Consider the following 23,815-nt stretch of genomic DNA (forward strand, 5'->3'; position numbering starts at 1 on the left):
TATATCTGCACTGTTTGACTTATGAATATGTAGGAGATTCAAAAGTGTGAAGTTTGTGGATGCCTTATAAGCCAGGCATAGATCACCCCTTAGCGATCTATATAGGACACTGAGTAGAGGGAAATGGTTATAAACTTCTCCATGTAAGGCAGGTTTGTTACACCTTGTATGAGGTCACTGTAATTGTTGCATGTGCTTGGTCAGGTACATACTGAAGGTGACATTGTAACCGGCCTTGTAAGGGCAGAGTACAGTAGGAATATGACCTTTTTGGACCTAGATGTCATTGCCTAACTTAGAAGTTGCACAACATGAAAGGATTTCCTCACACTTTCTACATTCATCCCCAAATCTCTAATCACTGGGTTTACTCTTAGGGGGGCTTATTATCAACATGGTAATTAGCCTGGATGGTTGACTTCACAGAGGGTTTAATGATGCATTTCTTAGCATTGAGTTTTAAGACAACTGCTTTGGCACCATTTCTTAATCAAAGATACACCCTCTAGAAGTATACTAGTGCCTGCAGGAGATTCGAAGATAACTCCCTGCCTGCAATCATCTACAAACTTAGTCAGCCATAAACCTTCAGTGTTTGATTCCACTTCAGAAAAATAGATGGTAAAAAGGAGCGGGACAAGTGTCAAGCTCTGTGGGACACTTAGTGGAGGTGGCCTCACCTATTTTCACATCCTGTGTCCTATCAGTGAGCCATTTGGCTATCCAGTGGGTGATAAAATGTATACCTAATTTAGTGAGCTGACTATAATACCTGAGTGGGGTATTGTATCACAAACCTTGGCCAGGTGGAGGAAAACTGTGTCTCTTTTCCTCATTCATTGCTTTGGTGACCCTCTCATAGAAGTCCACCAGATTTAATAGGTATCCCCTTTCTTTAACAAAGCTGAACTGTGATGAGTCCAATGTTTGCATGTCACCTATGTCCTCATTTATCTTGTTCATGACAATTCTTTCCATGGCCTATGAGGCTGTTCAGACTTACGGGCCTGTAGTTACCCAGATTAGTGGTTGAATCTCTTTTGTGCAGAAGAATTTCTGTCACCATCCTGCATTCCTTGGACACAAAACCTGAGTGTAAGCTGCAGTTGAAAAGTGATTCAAGTGGACCAGAGAGGTCATGTTTCGTGCTATTAAGTAAGCACCCTGGGATGCTATCGGAGCCCATTGATACAATATTTTTGGCCTTGGAAAGTGGATTGCAGACCGATTCCTTAGTAATGCATGAGGGGATTGTGGTATGTGGTATTTCCTTTGGATTATCAGGGGGAGTAAGAGGGAGGATTTCAGCTATACATATCAGCCAAAAGGTTGGCAATGGCCTCTGGATCAGTAGGGTGAAGCCATTTACAAGTCCTGCACATTGTTATGTATTTCCCCTGAGGTTTCAGACATAGCTGTAGCAAGCTTTATGGCTGCCCTTTGAATGAGAAACTATTTTTTATTCAAATTTATCCTTTGAGGTATTAATTAACCCTCTTAGCTGCCTGCTTAAATTGATCAGAGTTTTTTTAGCATGTTGGGCTTTGTTCCCCCTATATGTGGCCAAGACTTATTTTCTTTTGTTGCATAACCAATTGATACTGCTATTCCACCAGGGTGGCTTGTCTTTTGAGTCTGTCTTATTCTTAATACAAGTGGGCACAGCTTTCTGTATACAGCTATCAATATGGCTATACAGGGATTTTGTAAATAGCTCAGTATATGCTATGGTGTTTACTGGGTTTGGGAGTGCTTGATATTTAGCAAAGGTGTCACTTAGCAGAGAAAGTTTAGCTTTGGAATAGTTCCTAAAGGTTTTGGTTGTGCTGGGTAGCCAGATTTCATTTTTATTTTAGGCAATATTACATTATGGTTAGAGCTGAAATGTGTGAACTTAATTGGGTGAGGAACAGCACTGTCCCATGCTTGTGAGTACAAGGTCAAGGATGTTTGTACCCCTTGTAGGAGAATGGACCAGTTGTTCCAGGATGTTGGTATTATCAAAGTGTAGGAATCACTGGATTTGTGCATTAGAAGTGGTGTAGGATCCCCATGAAGACTGAAATGCAATGAACAAGTGAGGGACTCAAGTAAATTGAGACAGGTAGCATAGGTTTCCTGGGACATGCAGAGGGACCTATAAGTTACAAGGATATGGTACGAGACCCTGCTTATGATTTCCAGTGGGTTGTACACTTTAATTAGTCTATATATGAGGTTGTTTTTAATATAGACTGAGACTTCTCCACCTTTAGCCACCTTTAGTTCCTTCCTGTGCAGTAACCAGTCTAAAGGTGTGAAAGGCGTTATAACCTTGCACTGTCAGTGTACCCTTTGCAAATTTAAAACATGTCTCCATTACTACACAGATATCTACACTCTCCAGGGGGGAGAAGACGGCTTGCAGGGAGTGGAGTTTCTTGTTAAGACTTCTAGCATTGAGCAGTACCACCTACAGATATTCCTTCGTAGGTTCAGTTATGTCAGGAAGTTTATCAGTTTGGAATTGCCTGAAAAGGCACTCTGAGGTGGAAAAGTTATTTGCCAATATCAAAACCCCTAGAAGGGATAAGTGCAGACCATCACTGGCAAAGCAGAATGGTCTGACAACCACACTCTCCCAGGCCGTCAAATATTGTATCATGAATCATTATTGATGCAAATGTTAAAGTCATCAAGCAAAACAAGGTTCTGCTGACTAAGAACTGAGTCAATGAGGAAGTTGGTAAGCTCTTGCAGTAATGTCCTCATACAGCGAAGTGTTTTGATATATATATATATATATATATATATATATATATATATATATATATATATATAGATAATATATGTATATATATATATATATATATATATATATATATATATATATATATATTTAAAACACTATTATTCCCATGAATGTTTGCTAAGTGATAGTTTTATATCGTGCTTATCAGTGTAGTGCTGTGTTATGATAACTTGTGCTATACAGCTCTATATATGCAGTTTATTACTGTAGTTCTGTATCACTATATCTCCTGCCAACCTACTTTCAGATTACATTTATAAACTTTTTTACCATCTCTCTATTCTTATAAGTTCCCCATTTTATCTTGCTCTGACTCACTGTGGTCCTTCCTCCATCTCTTTTTATAAAAAGTATTAACTTTATTAACTCAATGTAATATGACAGTTTAGTAGAGTTTTTCCTATTTTCTTTCCTTTCAGAGCTTGTGGTCACTATATCCAACCCTGATACTGCAAGAGCTCTGCCACAAGGTCCAACTCCCAAATGTTTTTACTGAGAATTTTGTCTTTGTACAATGAAAACAAATTTAACTTGAAGAACATTGTTATGTATTAAATTCAGCTAGTCAAATACATGCCTACCCATACTGAAAACTGGCCTTAAGATACACAGCTATCAAAACAGTACTTGAACTCTAAGGACCAGTTACTAAGTTGGTCAATGTCTTTTATCATGACCAGTAGAAGCTCACAATGCATACTTGGACCTATTGGAGACACTTGCCATCTAACCAAACACCCTACTCATGGAAGACTTTAGTTACCCCTCTGTAGCCTGGGAATAGTAAACAGTCTCAGATCTACAGGCATAAATACAAACACTCTTGACCAAATAGTGAATACTCCCCATTGAGGCTCCAACATACTGGATCTCCTGCACTGAAATATGGCAGAAAGCATACCCCCAGTGTCTCGCCCTCCCTGGTATGGTCCAACCATAAATCTGTCACCTTCAAAATCAATATCAACTCTGTAATCTCATTAAAACCAGTAACAGTTATGAACTATTCCAAGGAAATCACCTTTTAAATAATGGTTTGTCAAAATTCAGTGCCCCTCTAAACCCAAATAACACAGCAGCCTATGACGAATTGCTCACAGAAACTCTATACAATCATGTCAAGGGCTGTATGGAGGTTGTTGTACCTACCAGAAGTAAGCCCAGGACTTACTCCAGAAACAAACTGCCCTGTTGGCATCCCAAATTAAATACGATATACAATAAAAAAAATTATGGCAAAAATCACTAAGAGTAATTATTTTAAAGATAAAAACTGTCTCATCAAAGAGGAACCTAGGAAAGCTAATTAGATCAAGCAAAGCTAGCTTTAAAGTTAAGATAGCCTCCCAGGTGAAAGATAACCATAAGGCCTTCTTCCGCTATTTCAGAAAGCTCAAGGGCAGCACACAACAATGTGCTGAACTGGTGACTAATGATGTCACATTTGCTGAGCCTGGTGATATAGTGAATCTGTTAGCGGACAAATTCAGTTTCAACTTTATCAACTCTCATTCCCAACTATCCACCCAAAATATCCTCAAACATAACCCTTCCAACTATAACTAAGGAGCACATACTTCTTATGCTCACTAAAGCCAACAACATGGCCTCAATGGGCCCTGATAACATCCCAGGATACCTGCCTAAAATACAACATATGAGGACCCATGGAGTCATTATTTAACTATAGTCTTAAAACAGGCTTTGTGCCATGTGAATGGAAGACTAAAACAGTCATCCCCCTTCATAAGGGAGGACCTCCAACAGATCCTGGAAACTACAGAAACATTACACTGAATAGTCTTATTTGCAAAGCCATGGAAAGAATTAGCATGGTAATTATCAGACCTTCAGACACCGGATCTATCCTAATTTGACTTTGTCAGTGAAAGGTCATGCTTACTGAATCTGGTGGACTTCTTTGAAAAGGTCACCAAGGCAATGGATGAGGGGAAAACTGTGCATAATGCCTACCTAGATCTAGATAAATCATTTGATACAATACCCCACTTGGGCATTGTCAACAAACTTACAGGACTATAACATTTTGGACATCTAGCTAGCTCACAGATAGGAGCCAAGAGATTAGAATTGGTGAAGTCACTTCCACAAAGAGGCTGGTCCCAGTAGTGCCCCCCAAAGCTCTGTGCTAGGCTCAATTCTCTTTGGCGTCTACCTTTTGGATGTCAAAGCTAATGTAAATGGCTTCTGGCTAACCATGTTCACAGATGATTGTAAACTAGGAGCAGTCATTGAATCTTGCCTCGATGAAAACACCCTTCAGGAAGGTTTAACACAGACAAACACTTAATACCAAAGCCACAGCTTAAAACTTAATACCAAGAAATGCATTATACTAACTTTTGGGAAGTTGGTCACCCCAGGTAACTACATCAGCAATAAAACAACCCTAAAAGTTGATTCATTAATGAAGTATCTGGGAGCTCATGTATATAGTAATTTAGCCTTTGACCAACATGTGTCCAAGGTAGTCAGAAACTCCTTCTATGCCGCACAACGTATAAGCAAGAACTTGGCATATAGGTCTAGAGTGGTCATCATACCACTGTACTCGGCCCTCATCAGACCCACATAGAGTATGTACTTGACTGAACACATGCAGCAGCTGGAACATCCACAAAAGTTCCTTACATAAGGAATAGAAGGAGTAAGGTTCATTACAGAAAGAATACAGGGAGTCAGCACAGTGTCCTACACTGATCATCTTAAAGCAGTGTCTCTTTACTCGGTGTCATACATATTTCTAAAAGGTGATCTTTGCTTGGCATACAAGGCATCCCTGAACCCTGCTTTGATGAAGCTTTTGTGTGCAAAATAAACAGCATCAGAACTATTAGATTAAAAGACCTAAATTTTACTTGCAGCATAAATAGGACATATTGAAGAGAGATATGTTTCTCAGAGAATTGCCATTCTCAGGACCAGGCTCCCCATCGAAGTAAAGCAGAGTTCCTCCCTAACCATATTTAAGCACAACATGGATCAACATTGGATGAGTAATTGGAAATTCACCCCTAGGCTGGTGCAGGTGTCTCTAATGGACAGAGGCATATCATCCCCTATATAAATCAAATTTGTGGGTCACATTTGGGTTGTGTGTCTAGGCTTATAAGGGCCCTAGTGGTCGTTAGCCTAGTTTATGAACCTACTAAGTTAGTTTATAACTGTTGGACAGTTTGGGAGACGTGCACTGGGCACCTGATACATCTTAGTTTGCAGTCTTATCTTATGAGTCTAACTGGTCATGGACTCATGGGCACAGCTGTCATTGTTTGAGCACAATCAGCCTGCAGCAAGTATCTCATGAGAAGGATCACTGCCAGACGTTAGTAAGTTTTTATCTGTTCATCCATCAGATTTTTATTTATTTATTTATTTAACATTCGTTTACTGGGAAAGTCCGAATGGGACAGAGCCCATTTTCAGCAGAGGCCTGGGGAGAAATGCTCCAAATGCATGTCTTTGGAATGTGGGAGAAAACCAGGGCATCCCAGGGAAACCCACTCAAATACAGGGAAGATATGCAGACAATGCACAGAAGGCACCCCAGATGAGAATAGAACTGGAGAACCTGTTGCTGTGAGGTGACAATGCTAACCACTGCGCCACTGCACTGCCCAGATTAAACAGACCAGCCATAGACACCACAGAGCTAATATTGACCCATGTCTGGAACCAGTTAGAAGATGGAAGAATATGGGGGCAGCACCACACTGCTGCTAGTTTGCTGTTTCTTTTTTTTTCTTTTTCTTTTTTATTTAATTCTCAACCCAGTCTATGCTGTCATTCTATCCCCATAGTTTGACATAAAATGAGCTCCATTTTTCCCATCTCCACATGAGTGTTAGCCATGAACCCTGATCCACTACACTAAAGCACTCCCCATGTGTTGCTGACCCCTTCCAGTAATCTAACATGATGGGGCATCCAAGAGTTGGCCCAACCCCAAAGGATGAGCACACCCATCCTCCCTGCCTGTGCCATCCATTGTCCAAGCCATTAGACCAAACTGGCTTATTATGTTCACTACAACTGCCTTTTTCAATTCAGCAATTTATTTTTCTTTTTTCTGAATGGTCTTATTTTAGTAAATCTTTCCTGGTTTGATACATTCTTTGTATAGTTTGTAGCAGAAGGGCACTCAGGAAGTACTACAGTCATAAAACATGCAAAGTAATTTGGAGCAGTAAACATATATTTTATCTCAGATTAGAATTTGGTGTGCCTAAAGATAAAAAAATGCCTGTTGGGTGGGTTAAAGTTTCCATTATCATAAAGTTCCTTCTAGCTATTGCACATATGTTGCATAGAAAATAATTATATAAAGCAACTTTAGGATTATTGCTGCAAACCTGACTTCTTTTTAAAGTTTGTCGTATGTCTAAATTATTGAGATGGCATTTCTGCTTTGTTTCTAAAGTGCCATTGAAGCAAAAATACATGGTTATAATATAATATAAAGGGTATGCCCTACATTTTTAGCTTAAGATAAGATCATCCTAAGCTTTATTCTTGGGTGTTGTATTTGCAAAGTAATGATATAATGTATATATGTGGTCCTGTATTGCTATGTTTTTCATGGATGTTATTTGCACTGAGACATCATCTGCATTGCTTCAGGAAAAGAAAAGTTAGTTTATGCAATATATGATTCATAATGGACAAAGATTATTGATTCAGTGGAAATTTCTATTTCATACATGCATTACTACCTGGTATTTTATTTAAAATGCATCTTAATTGATGTGTTAAACAGTCTAAAAATGTATAACTAAGAATGCATGTGTTTAGGCTTAATTTTCACAAAACTAGCTGCTGCCTAACAGTTAACCTGTTTTTTTAAGATTCTCCTATGAAGTGCCAACTAACTATATATGAATGAGCCAAAAGGAAGAAAAAATATCAGAAATGTGTAGGTGTAGAAAAGAAATATATATTTCAAGTGTTTTTCTGGGGGGGAGCACCCCCTGCACTTCCAGATGTGGGGGTTGGCAAGCCTGCCACCACACCTCCTGAACTTTTATATACTAACTCTATAGTCATACCAATGATAAGAGGAGGAAATCTCCCAAAGGATGTGAATAATTCCAGCTCACACAACATTGGCAATGGTTTCCAATAGAAAACAGTGTTCTGTGTCGTGCCATTTGTCTTTTTTTCTTTGTGCTACTGATAGTTAAGCATTTTCACCTTCAGCATGTATAGGGGATCCATTTCCATTTTTAATAAGTACTACATCACACTTATTTTTTTCAGTGATGTGTCTAGACAAACTTACATCTGTTACCAGTTAATGTACAATGCAGAAAACTATTTAGATTTGCCGTGAGTGCAGACTTGGAAAGAAAATGGCATCTTATGGCTACACTACACAAATGAAGCTGGAAGACATGGTTTGACATATTCATCTTCCTGCCTGGTGGAAAGTGGGAGACTTGACATGCTCTGATGGTTTCATGTCTACAATAAAGCATTATAGCACTGATCAGTTTTCATATTTGAATGTAGTTTTGCTTTGGTATATTCCCTTCTTCCCTTGATCAGTATGTAAAAAATATCTGCTCAGTAACCAGAATATATTGCTGCTTTCAGAAAAGCATGCATATAGGAGGAAATTGTAAATCATATAAAACTTTTTTTGTTTTCTCTGCAAGGTGGCAAAGCCATAGTCATCCTCCCTCACTAGATATTCCATTCTAAATGTACTGATGTACTGATTGCTATGTTTCGAGAACACTGTAACATGCTGTTTTTGATAGAAAGCATTTTTATAGTCATCATTTTTTGATATACAGCATTTTCTGCTTGTATAGTGTTTTAGAATGGAACTGCGGTGGTGGTGCTGCGGTAGCATTGTTGCCTCACAGTTTGACATTGCCCGTTCGATTCTCAGTTAGAGCATCTTCTGTGTGGCGACATGCGTGAACAGGCATTCTTTCATTGAAGGTTGTGCATTAGGCCCGGCAAGCCAGCACATAAAACTCTACTGCCAATCATTAGCGGACCGGAGTTCCGCTGTGGCAATCCCTAACCGGGAAAAGCCGAAAGACACAAATAGTGTTTTAGAATGGAAAGGGTTTTGTTTGGGACAACGACATTGTATATTGTAAATTTAGGTAAAAGACTTATTCATAAGGAGATTATTAGGCTAACAGTCCTAGAACCCTTAAAAGACTAACCATATTTATCCCAAGTTGCCCCAAATGTCAGGGGTTAGATGAGTGAAGTTTGCAGACCTAAGGGTTTATGGTAGTTAATACCAATTTCTTTTGTCCAGAAGGGACATGGGCCCCACCCCAGGAGTGAATTTGTATTAATTAAGTACATAGATTCTTACCTGATTATTCTGATTTTCTGGAGATTTGTGCCTGAATCTGCCATCTGAAGGAAGAGATATGTTGCAGATATCACCACCCAACAGTGTACCGGTATATCCCAGATGACTGAGTCATGGTGACCATCACTGTGTACCAGCTTGCAGCTCTGTCACTAGAAAAAGAGATGGATATTAAGATTTTAATGGAGGACTGCAGCAGTCATCCCTCTACACAAAGGGGTGACCATCAACAAAACCAGGGATACACAGACCCATATGTTTGACTAGTCTTATATGAAAGGCCATGGAAAGAATTACCATGGTCATGATAAACAAAGACATAGGAACTCTTCAAATGTGGAGCCATCAAAGTTTAGTTTTGTCAAGGGCAGATTATGCCTAGTAAATCTGGTGGACTTCTTCGACAAGGTTTCTAGAGCCATGGACAAGGGCAAAATTGGGCAAGCTGCCTACTTCAACCCTACAAAGGCATTTAACACAATATTTCACTCTAGTGTCATAGACAAAATCACATATAAGTAACCCAATGGAGTGTAAAATGGTTCACAGATAGAACACATGACGTTAGTGTGGGAGAATACACCTCCACCAAGAGGGCTGTTACTATTGGTGTCCCACATGGCTCAGTACTGAAGCTCTCCAGTTGGTAATACACTTTTCTAAAGTCAAGGGAAATGTAGAGGGCATTTGGTTGACCAAATATGCTGATGACTGCAAGCTTAATGTTATCACTGAATCCCTAAAAATGTAGATATCCTCCAGGATGGTCTGACACAGACAAATAACTGGTGTCAGTCATGGCCTAAAACTCAATGCAAAAAAAAAAAATGCATAATTATATCTTTTGGGAAGGTGATCACTCCTGCAAATTACAATATCGATAACACTCCCCTAAGAGTAGGCCCAGAGGTTAGGGACTCATGAACTCAGTTTGATGGTAATATGAACTGTGATCACCATCGCCATGTATCAGTGGTAATAAGAAATATCCTTCTGTGTGGCACAACTTATAAGTAAGGGCATGGCATCTAGACCTGTGGAGATCATAGCCCCACTATACTCAGCCCTCATTAGCTAAAATAATACAGGGTATAGATAACATGTCCTATGCATACCACTTCAAACCCATTCCCCTATACTCAGTTTCCTACAGACTACTGAGGGACAATCAAAGCCACCTACAAGGAATTTTGGGGTCTACTTTATTCTGTCAAAATCTAAAAAGAGCGAATACAAATATTGTGACATGTAAAGAGTGAACCGCGAATACGTTGAACAAACAAAACCGCGAAAAGAGAAGTGTTGAAGCATCATAATTAACCCATCTGCGGTATAGCTCCGTAAGGTAAGTGTGCAATAGTTACGGACCTTAGGGTTAGGGTGCGGGTTAAGGTAAGTGAATAGGTAGGTAATTATGTAAGGTTTAGTCTAGGGTTCTGTTAAGTGTATGTGTGTAGAATATTTAGTTTGTTTGGGTATAGCTCCGTAGGCGAAATGTGCAGTAGTTACGGACGGACCTTAGGGTTAGGGAAGGTTTAAGGATAGTGCATAGATAGTTGTGTATGTGGGGTTTAGTGTAGGGTTAGCAGTAGGGTTTTGGTGGTTTAATTTAGGGTTAGAAGTAGGGTTTTGGTTAGTGTATGTATGTGTTTTTTTTATTGTGTTTGGATAGGTAACGTGTTGCGGGCAGTGGGTTGGCAGACTACGATGGTTCGAGGTTTTAAGTTTCGCAGTTTAGTACGTTTGATGTATTCGTGGTTCGCTCTTTATGTGTTGCAGTATTTTTATTCGCCCTTTTAAACTTTCGACAGAATAAAGTAGACCCGGCATTTTGTGATCCAACCCTGATGGTTCTTCTTCATGTTTGCAAAGTAAACAGCACTAGAATTATCCAATATAATGAGCTAAACCTCATCTGTAACATAAACAAAACATGCTGGAGGGACAGGCATTTGTCTCAGAGATCATCCCTACTCTGAAACAGACCCCCCATAAATATGGATATTGCTGAACCAATTTGTGGGTGGGTACACAATTTACCACTATTGCCTTTGTTTTAGCTTCATTAATTTTCAATCCTACAAACCTTTGAAACTGTCTGAAAATGTTCCACAACACTGCAATGTCATTTTCTGGTTTTATCTGTAAAAAATAATATCATCTGCAAATAGAGCCAGCTTTTCTTGACTACTATATCAATTATATCCTTGAATTTCTGAGTCCCTTATTTTCTTCTTTGCCAATAGTACGAAATACAATGCAAACAATAAAGGAGAAATAGAACACCCCTGCCTGGTTCCTCTGCTCAAGCAGAAATTATCAGGGAGAAACACACCCACTTTAAGTTTCACCTCTGATCCTTCATATATCCTCTTAAATGACCTTATAATTTTATCAGGAAATGCAAATTCTTCCATTGCCATGCTCATAACGTCCCAGCTAATTCTGTTGAATGCTTTCTCTGCCTAAAGACCTATCAACAACTGTGCTACTTTCTCACAATCTGCCTCCCTCTGGATCATGAATGTTCTGTTAATGTTGCCAAATGTTTGCCTCCCCTCCACAAATCCACATTGATACATTGAGCGTATAAGGGAACACCTTTATTCCATTAATATCAAGTACATGTCAAATGCTCTAGCGAAACATGTAGTGGAGAAGGGAGCTGAGCATAAGTTCAAGTTTAGAGTTATTGATAGGGTTTTTGAAACCCTGAGAATGGGTGACATCAGGAATCGTACAGAGACTGTGGAACTTGAGTGGATTATTAGGATGCAAGAGCACAAAGGTTTGCGACTAAATGAGAATGCCCCTCTTAAACCTGTATTGAAAGCATGTAAGTTGTTTAGGTGAATATTTTAAATGCTTTTGTTATATATGAATACTTTTTGCATATGTCTTTGATTGTATGTATTTGCACCTTTAAATGAAAAAGGGTGTGTGAGTTAGCTCATGATTGGTGGGGTATGTAGTATTTAAGCTGCTTCTGTTGTGGATATGATGGATCTGATGAAGCAGAGTTTTTAATTTTCTGTGAAAGCGCTTATCCTTGTTTACTTGTAGAATAAACTACAACAGATTTTACCTGCCTGTGTTGTTTCTAGTGCAATGCTTTTGTGGACTGACTTTATAATCGTGGTTTAGTATTGAAATGGGCCTTATGAAGCTGGGACTGATGGATCTTTACCCTCTTTACTTGTTACAGCTACCACCACTTTCTTACAAGATGTTGATACTTCTCCTTCTCTTAAAATATTGTTAAACAAAATCTCCCAGATCTTTATCAGTTTTTCCCCATAGCTTCCAAACTTCCACAGGAATACCATCTATTCCTCGGGACTTTGCTGTAGATTGGTTATACATCACCATTTTTATCTCATCTCCTCCTATCCAAACTATTAATAATTCAGCCTCATCAGCCTCTAAACTTGGCATATTTAATCATTCATAAACATTTCCATTTGTATCTTTTCTTGATTTCCATATTTCTCTGCTTTGTATAGACTTTCAAAGAATTTCCAAATATTTTTAAAACCTCTACAGGATCCCCTGTTATTTTTCTTGTGATAGGTTCCCTAAGCTTAGCAACATCCCTTTCTACTTTCTGTTGCCTGAGTCATTGGGCTAAAAGTTTTTGTGCTCAGGAGTTATTATAAAAAAAAAACGTTGCTTAACAGTAATCTTTCTAAACTCCTGCATATTATTGAGGTAGTCCCTTATTTTTGGTTTAGCACTCTGCAATTGCTCCTCTTCTTGTTCTGTGAGAGTCCCCCTAGTCTGTAACACTTTAACATTTATCAGTTCCTCTAAATAATTCTTGCTGCTTCTTAATTTTTCTTTCTTTTATTTTCATCCTATTTTTACACTCCACTTTAATTTTGTCCCACTCCCTAGCTATATTTTTAGAAGAAATTTCTACAGTCTATAACAGCTTGTGAATAATTTCCACTCACTACCTATTCTTTAAATTCCTCTCTTTTCCACAGGTAAGTAGGAAAGTGCCAATGCCTCATTTTTATTTCATTAACCTGTGTTTTTATTTAATTATTATTGGCGCATGATCTTCTATTAAATGTACATGTTCCTGTGAAATGCATATTCTGTCTAGCTTAGCTCAGTTTTTGTATCTTGGAGAATAATATGTAAATTCACTCTGAATTCCTAGTACTGAATTCATATCTTCATGCCAAATATTTTCATAAATTTCTTCAGAAATCTACTCTCCTTTGTTATACTTTCCCTTCTGAACCCCCAACACATCTTCGCTGCTGCAAATCAAATTCCAGTTCTCCACCTACAAGTAATATTCCTTGCTAAAAGCTGATTATTTCTTCCAGAATTTTATTAAGCTCCATTATACTAGTGTTAGGTGGAATATAAATAAATGCCAGTGTAATCTCCTCCCTTGCCAGTAGCCCCTGTTACACGTCTACCATTATTATCTTTTTTATCCTCTTCTATTACTGATGGAGCTTCTGTTACAATTAATATAATTACTCCTATTTTCATCTGTCCCAGGTATTCTGCTGGATACCCATTCTGAAAACCTTTCTTTATCAAATTCACATTTATTTCTTTCCAAGTGTGTCTCCTGTAGCATAGCTATTTGCACTCTACATTTTTAAATATAGTTCACTACTCTGCCTTTTTTGCACTTATCTGTGAGACCATTGACTTTTAAAGACATTACAGAAACCCTCATTATATTAAAAAAAGTTTTTATTCTTATCTTTTACGAGCACATCCACTCATGTATGAATCGTGCCATCCCAAATAGAACCAATATGCTCTCCTCCAAAAAAAGAAAGCCAATATGGTGGTCCCCTGCCATAAACAAACTTTACAACAAAAGGAAGAAACTGTTGCAGAAAAGAGGAAAATCCCAGGATGCAAAAAATGTCCTTACCAGTCTCAGTAAGAAGCTGAGATCCCTCATAAAGTCCTCCAAAGCTAGTTACAAAAATAAAATTGCCAAAGATTCCAAAGGCAACCACAAGGCATTCTATAACTTTGTCAAGAATCTAAATGGCAATGCTCAGATCTGCTCTGAGCTACAACAGAATGGAATTAAATATACTGATCCCAAGGATATTGCCAATATCCTGGCAGATCAATTCAGTGCCAACTTCACCCCCCTCTCACCTCCTAAATGGCCCATCTCAATACCGGAAGATTGCCAACTTCCGGTAATAATGGCCAAACAGGTAAGAAATGCACTCTCCATAGCTAAGAATACAGCATCCATGGGACCAGATGACATCCTGGGTGGTGTACTACATTATCTACAAAATGAACTGGCACCTCACCTAAGTGTCATGTTTAATCATAGCCTCACCTCAGACTTTGTGCCCACTGAGTGGCGCACAGCAACAGTTATCCCACTCCACAAGGGGGATCCACCTTGGATCCCGGGAACTACTGCCCCATCAGTCTGACAAGCCTGATCTGCAAGGCCATGGAATGTATTATCATGGAACTTATAAACAAAGACATTGGCAACCTTCAAACACTGGACCCCACCCAGTTTGGGTTTGTGAAGGGCTGATCTTGTCTCCTGAACCTGACTGACTTCTTCGAATCAGTCTCCAGAGCTGTGGATGAGGGTAAGGAGGTTCACACAGCCTATCTGGACCTTGCCAAGGCCTTTGTCACCATTCCCCACTCTGGAATCATAGATAGACTTAATAAGCTGGGCATTAATCCCTACATCACTCGATAGGTTGCCAACTGGCTTACTGACAGAACCCACACTGTAAAAGTAGCTGACTACAAATCCAGCTCCAGACAAGTGACAAGTGGAGTAACTCAGAGTTCAGTCCTGGGACTGCTCTTGTTTGGCATCTACTTATCTGAAGTATAGGCCAACACTAAGGGACTCTGGCTAACAAAGTTCGCAGGTGACTGTAAACTGGGAGCCATTATTGAATCCCCAAATAATATGGATTCTCTACAAAAGGACCTTACAGAAACAGATGCTTGGTGCCAGAGCCATTGGCTCAAGCTCAATGCCAAAAAATATATAGTTATCCCCTTTGAGAAAAAAACATGTACCCGTGAATTACCACATAGGTGTCAGTATACTAAACACAGAAAGTGTGATAAGAGACTTAGGGACACAGGTGGACAGTTGTCTCACCTTAGATAACCACATCACCACAAAAGTCAGGAAATCCTTCTATGTGGCACACCTCATCACTAAGGGCTTTTCATCCAGAAAAAAGGAGGTCATTGACCCACTGTACTCATCTCTCATTGGACCCATTATAGAATACAACGCCCCGTTTGGTATGTACCTCTCAAGACATCTGCACCAACTGGAAAGGCCGCAGAAATATCTCACTAAAAGAATCACAGGCTTAAAGCAGATGCCGTACACTGACCACCTTAAAAAACTCCAGCTATGCTCTGTTGCATATCATCTACTCAGAGGTGATCTCTTCTTAACATACAAGGCCATGTCAAACCAGAGCTGTTGGACATGCTACATTTAAAGGAATCCCAATCCCTCAGAGCCACATGCTCCAGGAATCTAAACCTTGTCATCATAATAAACAAAGCATGCTGGAGGGATAAGTTCCTGACCCAGAGACTCCCCAGACTCTGGAATAGACTGACCATACATGTCAAGCAGAGTGCCTCTTTGGCCCTCTTCAAAAGGAACCTTGACGATTGGATGGGAGAAAGGAAATTCTCCCCAGGGATCACATCAGTTGCCCTGCTAGGCAGGGGTCCAGGGAAGTAAATAGTGTGGGAAGAAATAGACAGGGAATTGTTAAGGCTAGGCTTGTATAGGCCCTAGGCCTGATAGCCTAATACCAACCTATGAACCTATAACAGCTTTTTTGTGAAATGTCTAGTTCCAGATTTTGTGCTACACGCATACACTGTTTGGCAGGTTGAACTTTTATCCAGTTGTTTCTTGTCATATCCATTTGAACCTATGTCACATCTTACAAAACTTTTTGTTTTATTGAAAGCCCTCAGACAAAGAAATACGCATCCCCACAATGCCCCCTAAAACATATTAACATAATACTAACACACAAAAACTATGTGCAACTTGAAATATTGAAGTTTCACGCTCCAAATATGAACCAATGTGCCAAACTGACAGCCACACTTACAGACTTAAGTTAACCTAAAAGAAAGGTTATCCATGCTAAGATGCATAGTGCAGTCTGTGCTGCTACTAAGTGCTGTCTGATTTTGTGTTATCTTTATAGCTCTTGGAGCTGGGATAACACTTGAATGCTTTCAGAGAATATTATCTCCTCAACAGTTTCCCTTTATCAGATTGTCTCCATGGAGACAATAGGGCCAGATACACATTTGCTACTAAGCATACATTTATTTGCTAGAAAAAAGTCTTGCAATATTCAATATTCTTCTTCATTTACATGTTTTCTCTTAAAACCTGTTACTAGACCAAGCTAAGGTCCTTAATTCAGTCATTCCCCCATTTAAGAATGAAAAAAAGCACATTTTTTTTTTTGCCATGCTCTTTTTACCAGATATTTTTTATTTTCTTTTTAACATTGCAGTACCTAAATTTCTTAAAACTGAGCAGTTAGAAAGAGAGAAGTGAGAAAGAAAAAAAAGAAGAAAACGGAGCACCTGTTTTCAAAAGTATCTCCATTACACTTAAAAATAACTGAGAAAACTTTACTTTATAGCATGCAAAGAAAAACATGCACCATAAAATAGTACTGTTAAGATTTTTTTTTGTTTTACTTATAGTTAACGTTCTCCCTCCTATTCACCTCCTCCAAGGATCCTTCAGAACATTAATGACATGAAGTAGGGCATATGCTTTAGAGTCATTCAGAAGTCCAACAAAGTCCAATATTTTCAGATTTTCTGTTCTGTCATGTTTCACAAATATAAGTATTACTTTGTAGTCTCATATTTGTCAATTTCCAAGTTACCGGTTTTATTTCTGTTTCTCTCCATTTCCCAAATCCTATCTCTGATTCATTTTCAATGTACTCTCAATTCTTCTAGTCAACTCTTGTGCTCCCTTCTTTCTCTCCAGAATTTTCCATTAAAAGATTGGAAAAGGTTTCACTGACACAGTCTCTTACTAGAAGATCAAGAAGCGGAATCTCCTTCTGTTTCACAACTTGCTTGCTGTTGGTCAAACTTTTGCATTTCCTTCTTAGCATATACTTCATCAAAAAATGATTTTGTCCCTCCAGGGATGAATATTTTGAAGATAGCTGGGTAAGCAGTTCAAATCTCACACCTGCTTCTCGACATTCCCTGAATAGTGGAATAAATGTATTCCTCTTCTACCTGGTGTACAGTGAGTAATCCTTCTCCACAAACACTCTATCTATCACTTTTAGTACTTTGCCCTTCTGCCACAGTTTTGTTAGAATCAACTTCTTCTTCTGGTAGGATTACATCTTTACTATTAAAGGTCTATGTTGCTTTCCTCATAGCCAGGTTTGGAGCATGCACATGATGTCTCCTTTCAATTAACAACTGCTGCTGTGTAATACCAGTCCAGTTGTTTATTTGTGTTTTGATAAAATTAATACAGTCTGTTCCTTCCAGCTTTTCTGGTTCAGCTGAAAATCTCAGGTTTTCCCTATGTGCTCTGTCCTCTTATTCTAATATTTTTTTTGAAATATCTATTCTTGAGCAGTCTCATAATCAGCCAGCCTTTTCTTTATTTCAGGCTCTGATTTTTGCAGTTTTATCACATCACCTGAATTTCTGTTTAAAGCTTCTTCCATTTTTTCCAGGCTTTTATTTTTTGAGTTGATATACTCCACCAGTGTTTCATTTATTTCCATCAGGTCTGTGTGCACTTGCCTTATACTTTACACTAGGTTACTGGAAGTCATGTCTGAAGCTTGCACTACTTTTTGCTGAACAGCTGCAGTACTTTTCCCAGTTACTGTTTGTTTTTCTCACCTTCTGTAGCTGATTTTTTTTCAGGTCCTTTGTATTTCTTTTTCCCCCTGGCATCCAGGCAGTGCACTTACTAGCTAGTTACTGAAATTTACCTCAAAACACTAAAGTCCACTGGCCTCCTCTGCTGAGTTTCTCTTTTAACACTGGGAGAGGTAGAATTAAGCTGTTACTCAATGTGCAGCCATCTTGTATGTCTGCTGGCAAAAATATTGGAACATAAATACATTTTGAAAAAGATTTTGAAAACAAATACACAAGGTTAATAATTTAATTTGGAACAATGTAGTTTTTGATTATTATGTGACACATGCAATGGTTCCAAAAGGACTATGTATCACACATTTTCCATAAAGGATTATAAGAGGAAAATACTGATTTGAGTGATTTGTTCTATAACACATGAATAAAAATTATGAAAAATTTTGTTGGATCTTAATGCAGGCATCATAAGGGACTTAAAGAAAGAAAGATATAGATGGCATATATTTGAGAATAACAAGCAGTAATATCTTCAACATATATTTAGAGAGTTTGTTGGTTAATCTTAATAAACATGAAAAAATATTTAAAACTAGAAAGATGAAGAAAATCATTAAAGACACTACAGATTATAAGGCAAATTTATTTATTTGTTCGTTCATTCATTCATTCATTCATGTTATTGGTATTTGATTACCTGGAAAATCTAACTGGGTAGGAGCCCATTTTCAGCAAAGGCCCAGGGAGAAAAATGCCACAGTATTATAAAACATTTAAAGAACAATAATGTTTCAATCTTCAAAAATAATACAAAATGCAACTACTGTTTACAGGTTCATAGGTAGTTAATGGGTCTTTATAAGCCTACCTGTGAGTACCCAGTATAACACTGGAGAAACCTAATATAAGGATCTTGCTTAAACCTGAGATCTTATCTAGGAGGGTCAAAGGTGAAATCCCAGGCAGGAATTTATGGTTTTCCATCCAGACATCCAGGCTACACTTAAACAGGGTCATAGATGGGCTTTGTTTGATGTGAATTGGTAGCCTATTCCAGAGGAGTGGCAACCTCTGAGAGACATATCTGTTTCTCCAGCAGGTCCTATTTACGTCACAGGCCAGGTTAAGGTCCCTGGAGCAGGTGCCCCTTGTCCCATTTGACTTGTGGATGTGCAGCATTTACATTAGGTTTGGATCTGAGATTGCTCTGTAGGTCAGGCCCAAGTCTCCTCTAAGTAGTCTGTACACTACTGAGTACAGTGACAGTGACTACAGTCTGTAAATATATGACATATGATGGAGAGCTTGAATTTTCTTTGTTAGAAATCTCTGAGGTCTTTAATGTTGCTGCAGGTGCCTGGTAAGGTACATACCAAAGGGAGCATTGTACTCAATTATTGCCCTGATGCAGGTCAAGTACAGGGGTATTATGACCTCTTTCTTGAGGCAATGCCTTTGCTAATGAGGTGTGTGATGTAGAATGCCTTCCTTACCACAGTAGACACACAACGGTCAAAGCTTAGAATACAGTCAACTTGCACTTGCAAGTCTTTCACTAATGAGTTGTTACTTAGGATACTATTATTTATGTGATAGTCTGCAGGGATATTGTTTTTACTGAAGGGAATGATAATGCATTTTTTAGCATTGAGTTTGAGTCCATGGCTTTGGCACCAACCATTGGTTTGTGTAAGCCCCTCTTGAAGTATATTGACATTGTTTGGGGATTCAATGATTGCACCTAATTTGCAATTGCCAGCAAACTTAGTCAGCCACAGCCCCTCTGTTTAGGCCTGAACTTCTGAGAAGTATATTCCAAACAATAGAGAGCCCAGCACTGACCCCTGTGGAACCCCACTGGTGACAGATCTGCTGGCTGAGGTAAAGTCCCCAACACTGACCGAGTATGATTTGTCTGTGAGCCATTTAGCAACTCACCTGACAGCATAAGGGTTCATATTCAACTGGGAGAGTTTATCAATGATGCCCAAATGTGGGATTGTGCCAAAGGCCTTGGCTAAGTCAGAGCAGGCCGTATGCACAGTCTATGGCACTGGTGATGTTTTCAAAGAAGTCCACCAGGTTTAACAGGCATAACCTGCCTTTGACAAAACCAAACTGCATTGGATCAAGGGTTTTGAGATCACTTATATCCTTATATCCTTATTTATAAGTTCCATGATGATTTGTTTCAAGGCCTTACAGATAAGGCTGGTTAAGCTTATGGGTCTGTAGTTCCCAGGGTCTGTTGCTTTATGAAGGGGAATGACGGTTGCTGTTTTACATTCAGCAGTGAAAAAAACAGTACTCAGGTTGTGGTTGAAGACAGTTCCTAATGAAGATGCTAACTCATGTTTTAGAGCTTTTAAAACACAAACTGGGATGCCATCCAGTCCCATAGAGGCTGTATTTTTGGCCTTGGAGAGAGCATTAATGACCTGCTCTTTGGAGATGCAAGGAGGAGATGTAGACAGAATTCTTTGTGGAATGTTTGGAGGGGACGGGAGGGGGGGCAAATTTTGTACCAAGCCTGTTGCCTAATAGGTTAGCTATTTTTGCAGGATCACTGTGTGTGATGCCATCCACAGCTAACGTCTGGGTCCTACCTTTTAGGTTATGGATATAGCTGAAGAATGCCTTATGGTTATCCTTAGCTATGGTTACTAATTTTTTTTCGAAGTTGCCCTTAGAGGATTTTACAAATTGTCTTACTTGTTTGTTCATTCAAGTAGAGGAGGGTGTTCATCCAGTGCTGGGACTGCGCTTTTTATTCTTAGACAGTAACTTCTTCAGCTTGTTGCATAACTTACTAATGCTAGATGTTCATCAGGGAGGCTTGTTTTTTCTTGAGTATCTTGTTTTGATCCAGTCAGGTACAGTTGCGTCAATACATATTTTTAAGTGGTTGTACAGGGCATTTGTGTACAGCTTAGTATAGTTGTCAATGCCATCTGTGGGAACAGGAACTTAAATTATTTATGCCATCCCTTAGGAGGGTGTGATTAGCTTTATGAAATTTTTCACCTGATTTCACCTAAGAGAGGCTCAGGTGCTGTAGCTACTTCAAATGTGACTGATTTGTGGTCAGATTTAATCAGTGAGAATCCTATACTTGTGGTGGTGCAATGGTCACCTATATTGGTGAGGACCAGGTTGAGAGTATTTGAGCCCCATGTGGAGTTGCATACTATTTGTTCCAGGGCATTAGTAGTGTTAACAAAGTCTATGAACCTTTGTACTTGTATAACTTTTCCAGTTAATGGAGGGATAGTTTAAATCGCCCATGGCTAGAGTGTTTGGTTGTACTTTGACTGCAGTAGGTCCAAATAAGCATCATGGGTATCATGATTCATTGAAGGGGGGCCTATAGCTAAAGTTGACTTTAAAGGGGGTTCTTACCCACAGTTAGTTGAATTGGAATAATTCCATGGAGTTTTTATGTCTAACCATTCTAGATGTGTATTTATCTTTGATGAAGATAGATACTCCTCATCCTTTGGTTCTCACACATTCATTTTGCAGTTTAAAAGTGTAGAAGGCATTGTAGCCTTACAAGGCTGGGGATACCCTTTGTGGCCCTGAACCAAGCTTCTGTGACTGTACAGACATCAAAATCCTCCAGGGAAAGGAATGCTTCCAGAGAGTGCAGTTTCTGTTTAAACTCCTAGTGTTTAGCAGCATAACCTTTTATTTATTTTTGAGTGATATTTTCCCTTCGGAAATTTTGTTCTTGAGACCTTGCCTAAAACAGGCACTATGGGAAAGGCAAGTGCCTTAGCCAGTAACCAAAAGCCTAGAGGTGACAGGTGAAGATCATCTTTGGCAAAGCAGCATGGTCTATCAACCATGTCATCTCAGGCTGACAGGAACTGGATCCCCTTAGAATGACACCAGAAACTAAGCCAATTGTTGAAGTCAATCATTTTTTGTTTATATTGTAGTATCATCCTAGGTGAAGGTAGAATGCTGCTCAAGGCTAGTGACATATCTGCCTGGGATACTTATTCAAAGAGCTCAATCATGTCTCTCTTCATATTGTCCTATGAGGTACTTCTCAAGTCATTCACACCAACATGAACTATGACGGAGTCATAATGGTACTTGTTGTTGAGAGACTTGAGTGCATGTGTGATCTGATGGATCCTGGCACTAATAGATAGCTGACTGTAACCTTCTCCTTGTCCAGCCTGGTCAGTGGGACATTTGTGTGTCTCACAATGGAGTCACCTATGACTAAAAAATTTGGTTTTGATGTGACTGCCTTAGGGGTTTATTTGGTGAGACACTGGTGGTTTTAATATGTGTATTTAGTGCTGGTAAGCACTAGGTAGCCTATCTATGACAAAAGGAGTGTTTCTGGCCCAGAAATTGTAGTTTATTGGCCGTTTGGGCAGTTTTTCCATCTCTCTCAACTTTCTGGTTTTAAAGCCCATGTTTGTGCTTGATCCCCACCTTTCCCGTAACTAGTCTAGTCCAGGTACAGATTTGCTATATCCAGGACTGTTTGTAAGATTCTGAGCCCCCCAAGCCTTTGTGCTGGAGTGCAGCCTTCTAGCTTATCAGTGGGAGTGCTAAGTACTAGGTAGCCTGTCTACCACAAGAGGAGTGGTTCTTGGCCCAGGAATTGTAGTTTATTGATCATTTGGGAAGTTGTCCATCTCTTTCAACTTTCTGGTTTAAAAGACCAAATCTGCGCTTGTTTCCCATCTTTCCTGTAACTAACCTACTGGAAAGCACTAGAAAGCCTTAAACTGATACAAGCCTTCTAGCTTAAAAGAGAGACTTTGGAGTGATTGAGTATCAGTTTTCTGTATTTTCTTGCTGTACTTAACTGTTTTCTGCCTAAACGTTGATTTTCCAGCACTTATTGTGATTTAAAAGCTTGTTTTTTTCACATATTGTACTTATTTGACTGCCTGTACTTTTAAAAAGTTGTTTTTTGTTTAAATAAATTGCTTAACTGTTGTAGGCTACACACTAAAGTGTGATAGCTTTTTCTGATTGCTTGTAGTCGTTTAAAGCTGTTTTAAATGTGCTTTTTACTGTTTTTGCCTTATCTTTTCAAAAAAACAAAAAAAAAAAACGTAAAAAACAAACAAATAAAAATGTCTTGTTTCCCGCCTTTCTAAGCTAGTATAGTCCAGTTTTCAGGCTAGTGCTGAATTCAGGGCTGTGTTACACGTTTCTGAGTTGCCCATACCTTACTTGGATAGAGGGAAGTTTCTCTGTTCACCTGTGAGAGAGGGGAACTTTGAGCAGCCATCTGTCCCTGGAGGAGTGGTTCCAGCCCAGATGTTAGTAGTTTAAAAACCGCATTTGCAATGTTTTGTGCCGGGTAGCACCGGTTAGCTAGGGTTAAATTATTCCCGGCTCCTTCAGTTTTTCACTTGAAACTAGTCTAACTCTCAACCTAAGCACTCAAAAAGCATCCTACATTCCAGCACTTGCTCAGACCTAATAGCAAGCACTAAAAACCCTGACACTTGATTGCCCAGCAGGGCAAGGCTCTTTATCCACCCCTCACCAACCAACCAACTAAGCAGCTCACCCTACTATTCAGGCATGACCAAAGGGCAACTTCAGGTGTACTCTCCATTCCAGCTGTTGAATCTGGGTATCCTGAGGCAATGTTACAACTACATTATGTACACAGACAGCCCTCTCCTCCTACCACAAAACACTAACAAATGCGAGAGATGCAATTATACAGCCAAACTGGAGGCTAAGATCTCTCCACCCAAGACTGGAACAGACAGTCATAAGGAGAA

Source organism: Protopterus annectens, chromosome 2.part1 (genome assembly GCF_019279795.1).
Source record: "Protopterus annectens isolate FY-2018-M chromosome 2.part1, PAN1.0, whole genome shotgun sequence".
Lineage (NCBI taxonomy): Eukaryota > Metazoa > Chordata > Ceratodontiformes > Protopteridae > Protopterus > Protopterus annectens.